This window comes from Phascolarctos cinereus, unplaced genomic scaffold (genome assembly GCF_003287225.1).
Source record: "Phascolarctos cinereus isolate Bilbo 61053 unplaced genomic scaffold, phaCin_HiC Scaffold_5;HRSCAF=322, whole genome shotgun sequence".
NCBI lineage: Eukaryota > Metazoa > Chordata > Mammalia > Diprotodontia > Phascolarctidae > Phascolarctos > Phascolarctos cinereus.
Window position 1 is genome coordinate 149084584 of NW_027555958.1, and position 16070 is coordinate 149100653.

A 16070-nucleotide genomic window follows, 5' to 3' on the forward strand; every position below is an offset into this window, starting at 1 on the left:
TCACATTAACCCTGTTTGCCTCAGTTTCCTCATATATAAAATAAGCTGGAGAAGGAAATGGCAAACCACTCCAGTATCTTTGCCAAGAAAATTCCAAATGAGGTCACGGAGAGTTGGACACTACCAAAATGCCTAAACAACAACAAAAAAAAAGACATCGGTAAAAATTTATATAAATTATTATAAAGTGCTTCTTTGTATTGAGTACTATAACATAGTTTTATACAACACAACACTAAGCATTTATTAAGTGTCTACTACATACAAGTACTGTTCTTACAGCTAGGAATAAAAAGAAAGACAAAACAGTCCCTGCTCTCAAGGAGCACAACATCTAATAAGGGATGACATGCAAACAACTATGTACGAGCAAGACAGATATAGGATAAATTGGCAGTAATGTCAAAGGAAGGGCACTAGCATCAAGTTGGACCAGAAAGTATTCTTACAGAAGGTGGGATTTCAGAAGCCAGGAGGAAATGGTGAGAAGGAAGACTATTCCAGGCACAGAGAGAGCCAGCAAAAATTCATAGTCTCAAGGAGGCCTGTATCATTGATCACTGAGTATGTGGAGAAGCTTATGGGGTAAAAACACTCGAAAGGTATGAAAGAGGCCAGCTTACACAGAGTCAAACAAGGGATTTTATATTTGATCCTGGATGTAATAGGAAGCAACTAAAGTTTATTGAATATGAGGGTGACATAGTCAGACTTGCACTTTAAAAAAAGCCCTTCAGCAGCTGAATGGAGGATGGACTGAACTGAAGAGACACTTGAGGTGAGGAGACCATCTAGAAAGCTTTTAAAATAATCCAAGTGTGAGGTGGTAAGGGTCTATATCTGGGTGGTGGTCATACCAGAGGAAAGAAGGGAGCAAATACAAGAGATAATGTGAAGGCAGAATAAATGGGACTTGGCAACATTTCAAGGTTTACAAAAAGGAGACACATGAGATAGAAGTACATTGTCATTCCCACTTTAGAGATTAGAAGCCCAAATCTCATAAGTTAAGAGGAGTGTTCAAAGTCTTATGGTTAGTATGTACCAGAATCACAATTTGAATCCAAGTCCCCTGACTTCAAGACCACTATACTATTCTGCCTCTCTTATATAGTGGGGAAGGAGGATCAGGATTTGATCTGTGATTTCATTCATATAGGTGGAAGCTGGGGCAAGATGGCAGAATAGAAGGAAATAGTACAGCTCAGCTCCATCCCACCATTAAATAATCTAATTACTAAACAACTCACCCCTTAGACAAATGGTAAATAAGATCCAGGTCCCCTTAGGGATGGAGGTGAGAAATCTCCAGGGGAAAGCAAAAGCTAATATGAGTCACAAACTTGCAGACATGGAGGGCAATGAACAGACCTTTCCCTGAATCACACCGCATTGGGTACAATGGAAGCCTATAGGCCCCAGCTGGAACTGTTAAAGCAGCAGAAGGATATAAGAGGACAGATGCTCTGGTCAGACATCTTCCCCTAGAGCTGCACAGAGCCCAGTACTAATATAAAGTCTAAAGGCAAGAAGTAGGCTGGAAGAATGAGAAAAAAATAATAATAATCTGACCATAAAGAGCTATCATGGTAAGAGGGAAGTTCAAGACACAGAAGAAATTAATAACTTGAAAAACTCTATAGGCAAAGCCTTAAGGAAAAATTCAGCTTGAACACAAATTCAACAAGAATTCCCAGAAGAATTATAGCAAGAATTTTAAAAAGAGCTAAAAAATATTTTAAAAACCAAATGAGAGAAATAGGAAAGAATGGAAAAAAAGAGACAAGAACTAGGAAAGAAAAATATGAAAAGAGAATTAACAACTTGGAAAAACAGGTACAAAACCTTAGGGAAGAAAATAATACCATGAAAATTAGAACTGGTGAAATGGAAGCTAATGACTCCATAAGACATCAACAAACAATAAAACAAAGTCAAAAGACTAAAAGAATGGGACAAAAATATGAAATTATCTCATATGAAAATCAATTGACTTGGAAACAGATGAAGAAGAGATAATTGAAGAGTCATTAGACTACGTGAAAGCCATTAACAAAATAAAGCTAAGACTTCATATTTCAAGAAATCACATTAAAAAAAGTAAAGGGCAAAGTAGAAATTTAAAGCATTCACCAGTCATTTCCTTAAAGGAAACCTCTAAAATTAAAATTTCCAGGAATATTTTAGCCAAAATACAGAGCAACTGGGTCAAGGAAAGAATATTGCAAGCAGCCAAATAGAAAGAATACTAAGGAGCCATAGTGAGTATCACACAAGATTTAGTAGTTAGCACCATAAAGAAACAGATAATTTGGAATATGATATCAAAGAAGGCGAAGTTTCTAGGTTTGCAAACCAGAATAATCTACCCAGCTAATCCTGCAGGGGGAAATGGATTTTTAATGAAACAGAGGATTTCCAAGCATTCCTGGTGAAAAAACCAGAGCTAAATAGAAAATCTGACATGCAAACACAGGAGTCAAGAGAAGCATAAAAAAAGTAAACAAGCTTTCTTATATGGAGAGATAATATATGTAACCCCTCAGAACTTTATCACCACCAGAAGTCTTAGAGGTAATCTAATTGAAAAGCCTGGGTGTGACTCTATTATGCTTGGATTATCTCAAAAGAAAAATGAAAGGATAAGGAAGAAGAATCCCCTGGGAGAAGGAAGAAGAGAAAGGAAGAACAGAGAAAATTATCTCATATAAATGGGATTCACAAAGAGGAATTTATACACTAAGGTGAGGATGATGGGAGGAGGTTGACATTTGATCTTCACTATTGTGAGAGATGATCTCTCAGAAGTGAAGCCTCCTCAAAGGGTCATTAGTTCTTGTTAATGGTTCTGGTATTGTTGCTTTTGAGTGGTACATGTGTACCAACACTAAGTGAACCCCCTCCCCTAATCTTCTCCCTCCCCTACTCTTAGATAGTGTTAGCAGAAATTCCTGAGCCATAAGAGCATCCTGTCTATCTCATCCTCTAGCTAGTTATATGACCTTGGGTAAAAGGCTGCTGAAACTGTGAGGCCCTGAAAATGGGAACATGCTAACATAATTTCTATACCTCTTTGCTCTCTCTGTTACTGGGGTAGTTTTTACAGGAATAGATTGTACACCTGAGGCTCAGTCAATGAGCTGAAGGGAAGGGGGTTAGGGTGGGCTGCTGCTTTAGGGTCTATATAATCTTGCCTTAAACAAAGAGCACTCTCACTCTCAGGGCAGTTTGGGCAGCACCGCAAACTTTTGTCAAGACTCTAGTTTTTAACTGAGTGAAACAATGTAAACAATGTGAGATCTCTCAGATGGGCTGAGTGTAACAATTTCTTAGACTGTTGCAAACTCGAGGTTGGTTACACTAAACCTGAATAGGCCTAAGTTTCAGGTTCCTAGAAATCACATGATTTCTATTGTTACATCAGCATTAGGTAATGGCTAATTACTAAATAAGGATAAATAGCTAGGATTGGTAGCATTATAATGTGGTTTCTTGTTTCTGGGGTAGATTGTCACGTTTTAGATTGTAAGGCTGAAATTCCTGTCCAATGGGAATTCAAAGCCAGTGGTGGGTGGGTATCTCTGCGTTAGGGCTATATAACCTTTGTTCTGGCCTTTGTGCCTTGCCTCCCGATGAAGCAGACGCTCGCTCGCTTCTTGCGAGCATGTAATAAATCTTTCACTTTATACTTAGAAAATCTCTGAGTGTTATTTTTGGACAGCTGTACCACACCCTTTCATCTGAACTGGTTTGGATATGGCTAATGTGGGAATTTGTTTTATATGGCTATACATATTTGTAATGGGTTTTGTTTTTCTTGCCTACTCAATAGGTAGGGGAAGGATTGACGGGAGGAAGGGAATTTGGAATTGAAAATAATATAAAACTGAATTTAAAGCAGAAAACAAAATGTGGTTAACAAAATATTTTTTAAAAAACAATTTCACAGATACCACATTATGAACTTCCCCTTAGATCAACACAAGAGTTAGTGTTCATAATGCATTTCAGCTTTAGGCATGGAATTAAGGCATCATCTTCTGGACTTGGAAATGTCTCATCATCAGGCCCAAGAATTGTAGGAAATCTGTCTCTTCTGCATTTTTTGTTATGAGCTAAGCTGAAAAATCAGAAGTACAACATTTAAAGTTTCTGGTTTGTTGCTTTTTTTTTTCAATATAAATCCACTTTCAGAGAGAGAAAAAGGAGAGGTCTATTCTGTAAGTAGATTCAGATGGGAAATCGAAATTCCTTAATCAAACCAAGAAAATTCAAGAAATAAGAATATTTTGTCACCCTAGACAGACATCATTTTTATATCAAATATTACTTCATAATCCCAAAGGACAGATTTTCTCCCTAACTTCCTAGTCCATTCCCTTTATTCCAGGGGTATTTCACAGAATCACAGAATATGAGATATGGAAAGGACTGCAGCTGCTCCAACCCATACATGGAAGAAATCTCTAAAACAACATACCCAAAAAGTAGTCATCTAGCCTCTCCTTAAAGACCTATAAGGAGGGATAATTTACCATGGCTCAAGGCATTCCATTTCTGAATAGCTCATTAGGAAATTTTTCCTAATTATTAACAATTTTATATCCTGTGAAAGAATATTTATGAGTTCCAAGCCATAGGAATAAATAACTTCCCCAACTGCCCAGGCTTGAGCCACCTCTATCTAGGCACGGATCTCAAAGGCTATATGTTTTTACAATCTACAAATGAAAATTACATGAACACATGGCATCACCCTATTGTTCCCCTTTACATCCCTCACCCCACATGAGAACTCATACTGGAGCAATACTAGAAGACAAAAGCACAAGGGTTTTAATGCCATTCTACCAGCTTATCTTCTCCATCCTCAGCATGAGTCCCCCTGCGCAGAAAAGGGAATTTTAACACTTTGTACCTCTTTAGATGAAGGATCGGAGATTCTTGTTTGTTTTTAATAAAGGCTTCATGAAGTTGAGACAATGATGTCCTGTAGACATCTTAAACTTAACATGTCCAAAACTTTTCACCAAACTCCTTCCCTTTCTGAACTTCAATATATTACTATCCTCCTAGGCACTCAAGCTTGCAATCACTCTCATCCCCCCATATCCAATCTGTTGCCAAATCCTGTACGTTCTACCTTCACAACATCTCTCATGTACACCCCCTCCTTTCTTCTGACACTGCCACCACCCTGGTGCAGTCCCCTACCAACTCATGTCTGGTCTATTGTAATAGCCTTCTGATTGGCTTCCTTGCCTCAAGTCTCTTCCTAATTCAGTCTGTTCTCCTCAAGCTTAGATTTGACCTTGTTGCTCCCCTATTCAATAGACTTGTGCCTCCAGCAATAAATATAAAATCATCTGTTTGGCTTTTAAAGCCCTTCATAACCTGGCCCCCTCCTACTTCTCCAGTCTTCTTCTACCTTACACCACCATGTACTCTAGGATCCAGTGACTGTCACACAAGACATTCTAGCTCCTGATTGCATTTTCACTGGTTGTCTCCCAGGTCTGGAATTCTCTCCCTTCTCACCTCTATCTCCTAGCTTCCCTGGTTTCCTTCAAGTCTCAGTTAAAATTCTACCTTTTGCAAGAAGCCTTTCCCAATCTTCCTTACGTCTCTCTGAGATTATTCCCAATTTATCCTGTATGTATATTGTTTGTACATAGTTGTCTGCATGTTGTCACCTCCCATTAGATTGTGAGCTCCTTAAGGGCAGAGGCTGTTTGTTTTTGCCTTTGTATCCCTAGGACTTATAACAGTGCCTGGTACGTAGTAGGCATTTAATAAATGCTTGTTGACTTGCCTTGATCAGGTGACCTGGTAGTTTTGGAGTCCTAAAAATTCTGGGTGGAGGCTTTAGCCAGCAAGTCTCTGAACTGCATCCTTACCCCCAGATTCCTAATTAAATGAATGGACAGAAAAAGAAGATTACATTTGTATTACTTATCACAGCAGGGATTTCCCCTCACTACAGTGGCTGTCAATGGGATAGTTTTGGCTTCTGCTCTGAAGTGTTTTAAGTCTTCCCATGTAGCAGCACTCTACCAAGGCTTCCACACATCAAAAAAAGAAAGAGGGAATTACAACATGCAATCAGTTAGGGACCTCTACTGAATAAGGCAGGTCATTGAATTGGAAAGGCTGTCATTTGCTTTCTCTGGAGCCAAGAAAATTCTCCATGAGTTTTTAAACACTTGCTTTCTTTGGAGCCAAGAAAACTCTCCATGAGTTTTTGAACCACCTTCTGCCTCTTTTTTCTGGGATTTAGCCTCTGGCATGTGTTCCAAGTGTAAGGATACAATGGCCGTTTTTCTTTGGAGCTCAGAAGTTCAGGTGGTCTTGCTGGGAAAGGCAAACTCCCTCCACCCCTCTCCCCCACCTAAATTTTCAATTAAAGGGAACTACAGTACAGTGCACACAGTAAGGGCTTTCCTAATTTTACTGAATTGTATTCCTGTGCATTACTGCCCAATGGAGGATTTAAATCTTCACTGGAGTATGTCTGACTTGATTTATCATCAAGTAAATACTTGTGTGCCACGGAGAGTGGAATTTTCTGGCAGTAAAAAATAGCTATATTTGTCTTAAAAAAGAATTTTTAAAAATATCCTTTGTTTCCCCCTCTGGGTCATGCCCTAGATTTGTCCTTATCTTGTACATTTCTAATCCCAGCTCTAAACTGGTTTTCTATCCTGACCTAATGCATCAGTAAATAAACCTCCCCCTTATTTAATGTGCCACTCTTCAGGAGAAAACCTACGAAATAAACCCGCTCTCAGGCCAGCTATCCTGAGTGCATAAAAACTACTTTACCACAGGAAGGACATATTAGGGTATAACCTATATAAAAGTTGGCAATTATCAGTATATAGATATATGTCCAAATTAGGATAATAGTATCATACATTTACAGCTAGAAGGTACAGCAGCTAACTTTTACATAGAGCTTACTATGTGCCAGGCACTGTGCTAAGGACTTTACAATTATTATCTCATTTTATCTTCACAACAAACTTTTTAGGTGCTATTATTGCCCGTTTTACAGATGAGGAAACTGAGATAAGTAGAAGTGAAGTGACTTGACAAGGGTCACACGGCTAGTGTCTGATACCACATTTGAACTCAAGTCTGCCTGACCCTAGATCTGGCACTTTATCCATTGCACCACTTGGCTGCCCTATTTTAGAGGTCATCTAGTCTAGCTACCTCATTTATAACAGAGGAGGAAACAGGAACCCAGAGGGATAAAACTGACCTGCCCCAGGTCACACAGGTAGAAAATTTTAGTTAGGTTCAAATTCAGATCCTTTCACTCCAGGTTTTTGATATCTCTACGAAGTCACTCGAGTCCAACTCATTTTGGATACCGCTCTTTATCTCTGGCTATCTGAGGTATATGTATTATTTTCCTATTTTCACTCAGTTTCAGGTCTGAGCTGGGCTTTCATCAGGCCTCTTGGATACTGAAAGTTGCAGGTAACCATGTCAGCTTCCCCAGTTCTTATGGTCATTGCAAAAAGACTACAATCCCAGGCCTAGTTTTCCTGAACTTCCCATGGCAGAACTATATGGCTCTAATGGAGTTGTTTCCTTCTAAATCATTCTTGTTCTGTTATTCACTTTTTCTCTCTCTATCTCCCTTTTCTATGGACCCTTACTGCATAGCTAGTTTACTGCACAGTTTATTGTATAGTTAGGCCCTGGAACCTATCAGTCTAATTATTCTTTTGCTTAAATATTACTTATTACTAACTCATCAAATATTAATACTTAATTCTACTGATTTAGCACATACAAGCACTCATTTTACAGTTTAGGAGCTAGTAGGCCCTGGGACCCCAATATGTAGGAGGCAATATGACAACGAGTTTGTATCTCCACTTTTTATCTCTTCCCTTTTTTGCTGAGCTTTAGTATCCTCATCTGTAAAATGGGGACTATAATAATACCACTCCAAATCTTATAGGTATTTTGTCAGGAAAGCACTTGTTAGCTATTACAGTGCTGTCATAGCATTTGGCGGCATCCTCCCAAGTCACATTCTATGTCCCCTGCATAAGTTCACTCCAGGTACTGTGTGAGTCTGCATTCACCCAAAGTTATAGGTCAGGAGTCCCCATCAATGTATTTACTTTTAATACTCAGACAAAGGACAAAATTAGTTCAAACCAAAGGCATTTATTGAAACCATTTAGTAAGACAAGTAGCAATAAAGGATTTTCCCCATAAATCTGAGCATATTCTCCTACCAATGCATATAATAATGGCGAGAAAAGTATATACACATGGCGAACAGAGAACAGTCATGTACATAGAGAATGTATATGGCTGGATCACATATGTGGAAGGGTACACAAATTGGTAATATATGTGACCAGGTTCATAGTACATATCTAAGTGCAGGTTGAAATCACATAAAATGTATATTCTTAGTTATCATTATCCTATCTACCTCAGGTTTCAGTCTTTATCCCTTCTCTAATGCTCCTCCTTTCCCGCTCATTCCCAACAACCCCCATCCTTTTTATTATCCTTAGAATTGTTAAAAAAAAAATCTCAGCTCATTCAAGCAGAAGTCCATGAAGCAATTAGTTTCATGTGTCACATAACTGCCAAAGTCCCTACTCCCAATGCAGTGATAGGTGTGGTTGTACTTCTTATCAAACTCCTCGTTGATGTGTTATGTCCTCCTCTATGTTATAATTCTCCAGGGCCTGAGTAGAACATTTCACAGAGTCCTGCTGTATTTTCTCTTACATGTCTACATGTTTTCATATGTCCTTGCAGTCACATATCCTTTTCTGTGGGTTGGGAGGCTGCACTGAATCCTGGCAGGAAGAGATGGCCAGTGGCCCCTTGGGCATCTTCAACATCTATTTTTTAAAATAATGATATTTTATTTTTCCCCAATTACATGTAAAAACAATTTTTAACATTTTTTAAAAAATGTTTCAAGTTAAAATTCTATTCCTCTCTCCCCCGTCTCCCCATTCCCTGAAATGGTAAGAAATCTGATATAGGTTATACATCAACAACTATTTATTAAGTATCTATTATGGGCAAGGCACTTTGCTAGGCATGAGGAAGGCCCAGATGGTTTAGTAAATAGAACAATTGTTCAAGTCCTACCTCAGATAAACTTGTCAGCCTAATTTTTCCTTATCTGAAAATTAAGATAATAATTCCTACTTCACTGGGCTTTTGTGAATTTCAAATGAGATAAGTATTTTTGTAGAAGCCTGAACCTGTGTTTTTTTGGTATAAGGAGTTCCCGGGTAGGAAACTACCTATACCAGCGCAGACAGTCTTAATTAAACAGCTGCCTAAGATGTAACTGCCTTCATTAAACACCTGTACTGCAATGTTAAGCGATTGGCCCAGGGTCACTATGCCAGTAAGTGTCAGAGGAAGGACCTGAACAAGATCTTCCTGGCTTAGAGCTAGCTCTTCATCTGCTATGTGGCACTGCCTCTTATAAAGTGTCCTGTAAACTTTCTAAAGCACTAGATAAATATGAGTTAACTGTGACAAATTTTAAAAGAAACATCACACAGATAGAAGTTTTCAGTCATATGTAGGTGGAAAACACAAACACATTCGTAAAGAGTGTTGTTTATGTGATTGTTCAGTAGTATTCATTGTGTCAAAAAATATAGCAATAATTTTTTTTAAAGTAAGACAAATATACAAATAACTATGAAATAAGGGAGAATGAGGTAAGTGCTATGGAAATGTTCAGGCTTTGAGAAATTTGAAGAGAAAGATTTCTTTCTGTTTGAGATGTCAAGGAAAACTTTATAAAAGAGATGGCACCTTACTGGATGTGGGAGGTAGGGATATTTATAGTAAGGATGGACGGTGGAGGTGCAGGGTGGATGGCAGGAGTGTCTATTCAATGAAGGGTTATGAGAAAAGGTCAGGAAAGAATGAGGGACAATGAGTGGTCCTCTTCAGTTGGAACAAAGAAATCTGAATTTGTAAGGTAAGGCAGAAAAAGCAGATTAGAAACATTGTGGATTAATATTTGTTAGATTTGTGGCCTAAGAGAATTTTTTTAAGGCCTAACTTTAATTTTTAAAAATAATAAATTTAGTAGCTATCAAAAAACCAATCAAATAAACAAAATAAGGGGCAAATCTTTAATAAAGCAGAGCTTCTGGCAGAAATCAGGCTTAGAATAATAACTGACATCATATCCTTCAATAAACACAAAACATATATGTGACTTGAATATGAAAGGCCATATCATAAAAAATTAAGAAGAACATCAGATCAGATATCTTTTACAGCTCTGGTTAAGGGATAAATTTTTAACCAAATAAGGAATAGAGGCAATCACAAAAAAAAAATAGATGATTTTGATTACATGAAATTAAAAAGTATTAAAAAAATTAACATAACTAGGATAAGATAAGCAGACAACTGGGAATAAAATCTTTGAATCAAATAAGTTTGATAAGGGGCTGATAATAGATATATGGGCAACTTACTGAAATATATCTGACCCAAAGCCATTTTTCATAAGAATTACAATTAATCACCATATGAAAGAATGCTCAGATTCATTAATAATAAGAGAAAGCAAAATAGAAATAACTCTTAGCCAAATTGTGAGGGTATAATAGTAAATACAATAAATATAAATGACACTTTTAAAAGGGGCAGAACCAAAAAAAATGACAAATAATAACAAGCAAGTTTTTGTTCTGTGTCCTCTTATGGGCTTGCCTCTTGTCCTTTGCTCCTGTTTTCCATCCTTCATTCTCTATTTTCTTATCTTTTTCTTTATATAGTTCTAGTCAGTGTTTACGTAGTTCTAGTTTTGCTGATTCTATTTTTATATTATTTTATATGTATTTTATTACCTCATATACAGCTTTCCATATTTTCTTCTAAGCTTCACATTTATTATTTTATGGCACCATAACAGTTCATTATATTAGCATATAATTTATATACCGCTTCTGGTTTTTGCCATCACAAATAGAGTAGTTTTGAATACTTCTTACAGATAGGTCTCTTTTTCCTTTCTACAATTTTTTGGGATAGAGTCCTAGCAATGGGATCGCTGAGTCAAAAAGTATTAGCATTTTTGTGAGACTTGTTGCAAATTGCACTACATAATATTAAAACCATTCGGCAGACCCACTAACAAATGCAGTGATGTCGCTTTCTGGATAGCCCCAACATTAGATTTTTATCATTTTTTGCTGTTGTGGTCATTCTAGTGGTAGTATGATGGTATCTTAAGTTTCTATTGATTTGAATTTCTCTGATTATTAGTTAATTTGAGCCTCCCTTCATGTAATTATTGTCAGTATGTGCTTCCTCCTAGAAGCCAAGAGCCCAGGGAACAGAAATACCTCAGAGAAAGACAGCCCTGCTTCTACATTGGTACTTCTAGTCATCATCTAGGGAAGATACAATCTCTCAATCGTCTTTGGGGGTGTTACAACCCCTGTTGAAGACTGGGGGAAAAAAGTTCTTGCCATTAAGTCTTTGGCACTGTCAAATGATTCAACTTCAGAAACAAATGTTTTTTATAAATCAAAATGACATTTTAAAAAGATGTATTACCATCTGCTTTGTTAAACCTAAGGACACAGGTTTAACATAGGGCCTTTCCAACTGACTCACAGCCGAAACTTCTTATATCTGTCTTCCCTATTAAAATGTGAACTCTTTGAGGGAAGGGACTGTCTTGCTTTTCTATCTATATGCCCAGCATTTAGCACAATGCTTCGTACATGATAAGATCTTGTTAAATTCTATTTCATTCATTCAGAAACTGTTCACGTGCTTTGATTGCTTCACTGGAGAGTATGCATTATTAGCCTTATATATAAATTCTTTATAGATTGTGGATATCAGACCTTTATTATATATACTTACTGCCTATTTCCCCCAAATGATTTTTATTCTTTTAATTTTAAAGATATTGCTTTTGTTGTGCAAAATCTTGTGAACTTTATATAATTAAACCTAATGATTTTTTTCAAACCTCACTTTTTGAAGCAATTCATGTTTTTATGAAGCATTGGTGCCAACAGAGTATGTTTATTGAAACAAACTGATTTAAATAATAAAGGCTATGGATAATTATGTTTTTCTTGCTTTCTCTATATGATACAAATAGAACACTGGCCCTAGAGTCAGGAGGCCCTGAGCTCAAATCCAGCCTCGGACACATAACACTTACTAGCTGTGTGACTCTGGGCAAGTCACTTAACCCCAATTTCCTTGCAAAAAAAAAAAAGTAATTCACTTCCACAAGATTTTGAGTTCCAAATTTTCTCCCCATCTCTCCCCTTCCCCCACCCCAAGAAGATGTGCATTACAAATAGCCTATTTTTAAACAGCAAAGTGAAATCTGAATAGGGAAGAAATAAAAATTATTATGAGAAGCTACTATAGACAATTTATGTCAGTAAAATTAAGAATTTAAAATGAAGGGAAGAATAGCTATAAAAATATAAAATATACAAATTAATATAAAATGAAATACAGACCTTAAACAATTTGATTTCAGAACAAGAAATCAAACTAATTGTAAAGAAATTACCAAAGGACGGGGACCCCCCTGGTCCAGATGGATTGACAGGTATATTTTATCAAACTTTAAAGGAACTATTAACACCTATTCTGCACAAATTATTCTCAAAAGTTAAAAAAGAAAATTACCAAATTCCTTTTATGAGTCCTAATATATGAGCTAGGCAAAGACAAAGAAAGAGAACTGTAGACCAATATCATTAATGAATATTTATTTAAAAATTATAAATCCTGGTTTAAAAAAAAAAGACTACCACAATACATCCAAAACAATTTTTTACTCTGACATTTAGAGTGATTTGTGATATCATCAATGTAGGTATACCCTTCATCAATGTAGATCACAGCCCTTCCATGATTTTTCATTATCTGTATTTTCTCACAAATCCTCTTATCTATATTTTTCCATAAATTTCGTAAAGGTCAGCGCAGTGTAACCTTTCCTTTTATTTGTTTCTCAAGGGTTTCAGTACATCACTTAGAATGTGTTTAGGTCATTCTCAACACATGAAATGTAATATTCTATTGGTCATGTATGCATACATGTAAAAATGGCCTAAGTACCATAAACAGAAAATTTTCTGCAGAAAATTAATAAAGATCCAGGCATGGAGGAAGGTATTGGGACATTCCTCTCTTGGTAGGCTGTTTTAAACAGTAAATAACAATATCAGGAGAAAAAGGGCAATTCCTTCTCCTAGTCGCCTATCTAAAATTCAATATTTCTTGCTTCCAAATGCTGGGAAGGTAACAACATTTTAGTGGAGGGTGGGGATGGAGAAGGAGTGGCCTTGAACACCCTGGGCAAAGTAAACCAAGCTCCTCAAGCATCTTGGGCAAAGGAACTGACTTTCACTATCTCCTGGATTTTTCCCTGAAGAGGAGCCTATGCTTTCAGTTTGGACAAACTGCTCTTTCCATAGTGTCCAGTTATGATACTTTATTATGCACTAAGGAGAATGGCTCGAGTGGCTCACATAGTTCCTAAGCACCCCATGGGAGGTTAGGTGGAACTGCCTCAAGGAAAGTCTCTTTAATCATAGAAGAATGGATACAAATCTACTCCATCAATATAATCCCTCTAAAGATTAATCACAATCTGGCCACACTATGTAAAAGCAAAGTTGTATGATTTTATATTTCATGGATATTATTGTATATTCAAAACAGTCCTACAAAAATGGCATGCTGAACTTCGGGCAGCAGCCTGATATATTTTGGACTGTTTGCTTTTTCGTCTTTTCTCCAGCTGTTTTTCATAAAATAAAAATGTTTTCCGTCTATTGATCTCTCTTTTTTAAAAAACTATTTTTTTCCCTTTTTACTTGAATTAGTATTTTGAAGAAAGGTCAGGTTAAGATAAAGGAGGATAGATGAAAACCAGAGGACAAAATCCACATAAAATCAGGGTGGGTAGGGACAAGAAAGGTCAGAGAACATCAGAATGGAAACAGGGCATCAGAAAGGGACAAGGGAGAAAAGGCTAGAAAGTAGCAAAAGAACAAGTGGAGAGAGGAGATAAGGCTAAATCTAGCAAAGGAAGGAAGGAAGCTGAGATAGAAAGCACAGCTGTACTACTTAAACCTCCTTTGCTTTGGAATAGAAGCAAGCATGCAGAGGAACTACATTTCTCTGTCCAGTTAACATTTAATTTCAACTCAACTCCTGCTATTCCAACTTAGTTGGTTGGTTTAGCGCAGACACTCATCATCTCTAACTTGGACTACTGCAATTACCTCCTAATTGGTCTCCCTGCCTCTGTTCCTTTTTCCAGCCCATCCTCAACACCAAAGATAAATTGATATTCCAAAGTACAGATACGACTGTGTCCTTCTCAGCTTAATAAATTCCAGTGGTTCCCCATTTCCTCTAGGATCAAACATAAGTACCTCTGCCTGGCATTTAAAGCTCTTCACAAACACTACTCCTCTTTGTGAACTTTATGGTCCAGCCTAACTAGTCTTCTTGCTGTTCCACACACATGGTACTACTTCTCAAGTCACTGACTGAGAGTCAGGAGTTAGTTATTGTCCTGGCTTTGCCACCACCTAGCTGTGTGATCTTGGACAACTCATTTTTCCCTCTGAATATCAGTTTCAACATCCATAAAACGAGGGGGTTGAACTAGAATTCAGGGGTGGGGAACCTGCGGCCTTCAGGCCGCATGTGGCCTTCTAGATCTTTAAGTGTGGCCTTTTGACTGAGTCTAGTCAAAAGACCAAATCCAATTCCCCACCCCTGACCTAGATGATCTTTAAGGCACTCTTCTCACAACTTGTGGCTCCATAACAAAGACTAATATTCAATGAATTGAGTATTCATAAACATTGAAAACATTACTAATTTCATTTAATCACAGAATAACACAAAGTTGATGTCACTGACTCTGATCATCATCAGAGCATGTGATTTTAACTGTTTTTCTAATATTTATGATAGATTTACCCTGACCCAACCACCACTCCTGTTTAATATTATCTCCCACAATTAACCATCATTTCTCCTCTATTATACATAGGACAGTTTTCTCATGGTCCCCCATATATATGATTCTTACTCTTGATGCTCCTACTGAATCCTTGTTGGGCATATACATCTAGCAACATCCTATTAATTCAAGGCCCATTTCAAGTCAACCTACAACATGAAGACTTCCCAATATCTACAATCACATGACATATATACAAAATAATACAAATTAATTCCAAGAAACAGCAAGAGAACAGTAATAATGAGGAGAAAGAATCAGAAGTGGGTGACAATTGAGAAGTGCTCTGCAGGAAGCTAGAGATTCTAAGGTGGGGAGGGAATGTATTCTAGACCTGGGACTCCACCTAGGCAATAACACATAGGTAGGAAATAGAATTTCATATATGGAGTACTACTAGGAGGCCAGCATAACTTGAATAGAGTAATGTAAGAAGAGTAACATGAAAAAAAGACTGCAAATGAAATCAGGAACCATATTGTGGAGGGCTTAAATGTCAGGCTAAAGATTTTGTATTTTATCCTAAAGACAATAGGGAGATACAGAAAAATTTTGAGTAGGGGAGTGACATGATTAGATCTGTGTTTGAGGAATACCAATTTGATAGTTATGTAAAAGATGGATTAGAGAAATGAGAGACCAAGAGCAAGGATAAGAAGCTATTACTGTAGTCAAAGTGACAAGTGATTAAGATCTGAAGTAAGGCAGAGGCAGTGTGAGTGGAGAGAAGGGGCCGAATGCAAAAGATACTAGACAGGTAGAACTGACAAGACTTAGAAATTGCATATTGGAGTGGAGAAGGGAGAATTAAGAATGGCTGAAAGGTTTTAAATTTGAATGATTGGAAAGATAGTTGTGAACTAAACAGAAATAAGGAAGTTTGGAGGAAGGGTGGGTTTTCAGGAAAATATCATGAGTTCTGCTTTGGACATGTTAAATTTGAGATACCTAGAAGACATACAAGTAGAGATGCTCATCAGGCAATATGGGATTAGAGTTCAGGAGAGACATTTGCTTGGAC

At 37.2% G+C, this 16070-nt stretch overlaps 1 protein-coding gene across 1 annotated transcript in view; it reads right to left on the reverse strand.

Moving 5' to 3' along the window:
* Positions 1-8167: 8167 nt before the first annotated feature.
* Positions 8168-16070, reverse strand: part of LOC110222883 (uncharacterized) — a 64254-nt gene continuing 56351 nt past the window's right edge. Inside the window, exon 4 of the mRNA XM_078155578.1 lies at positions 8168-8882. The gene's annotated coding sequence lies outside the window, so the exon portion shown is untranslated. The remainder of the gene's footprint in view (positions 8883-16070) is intronic.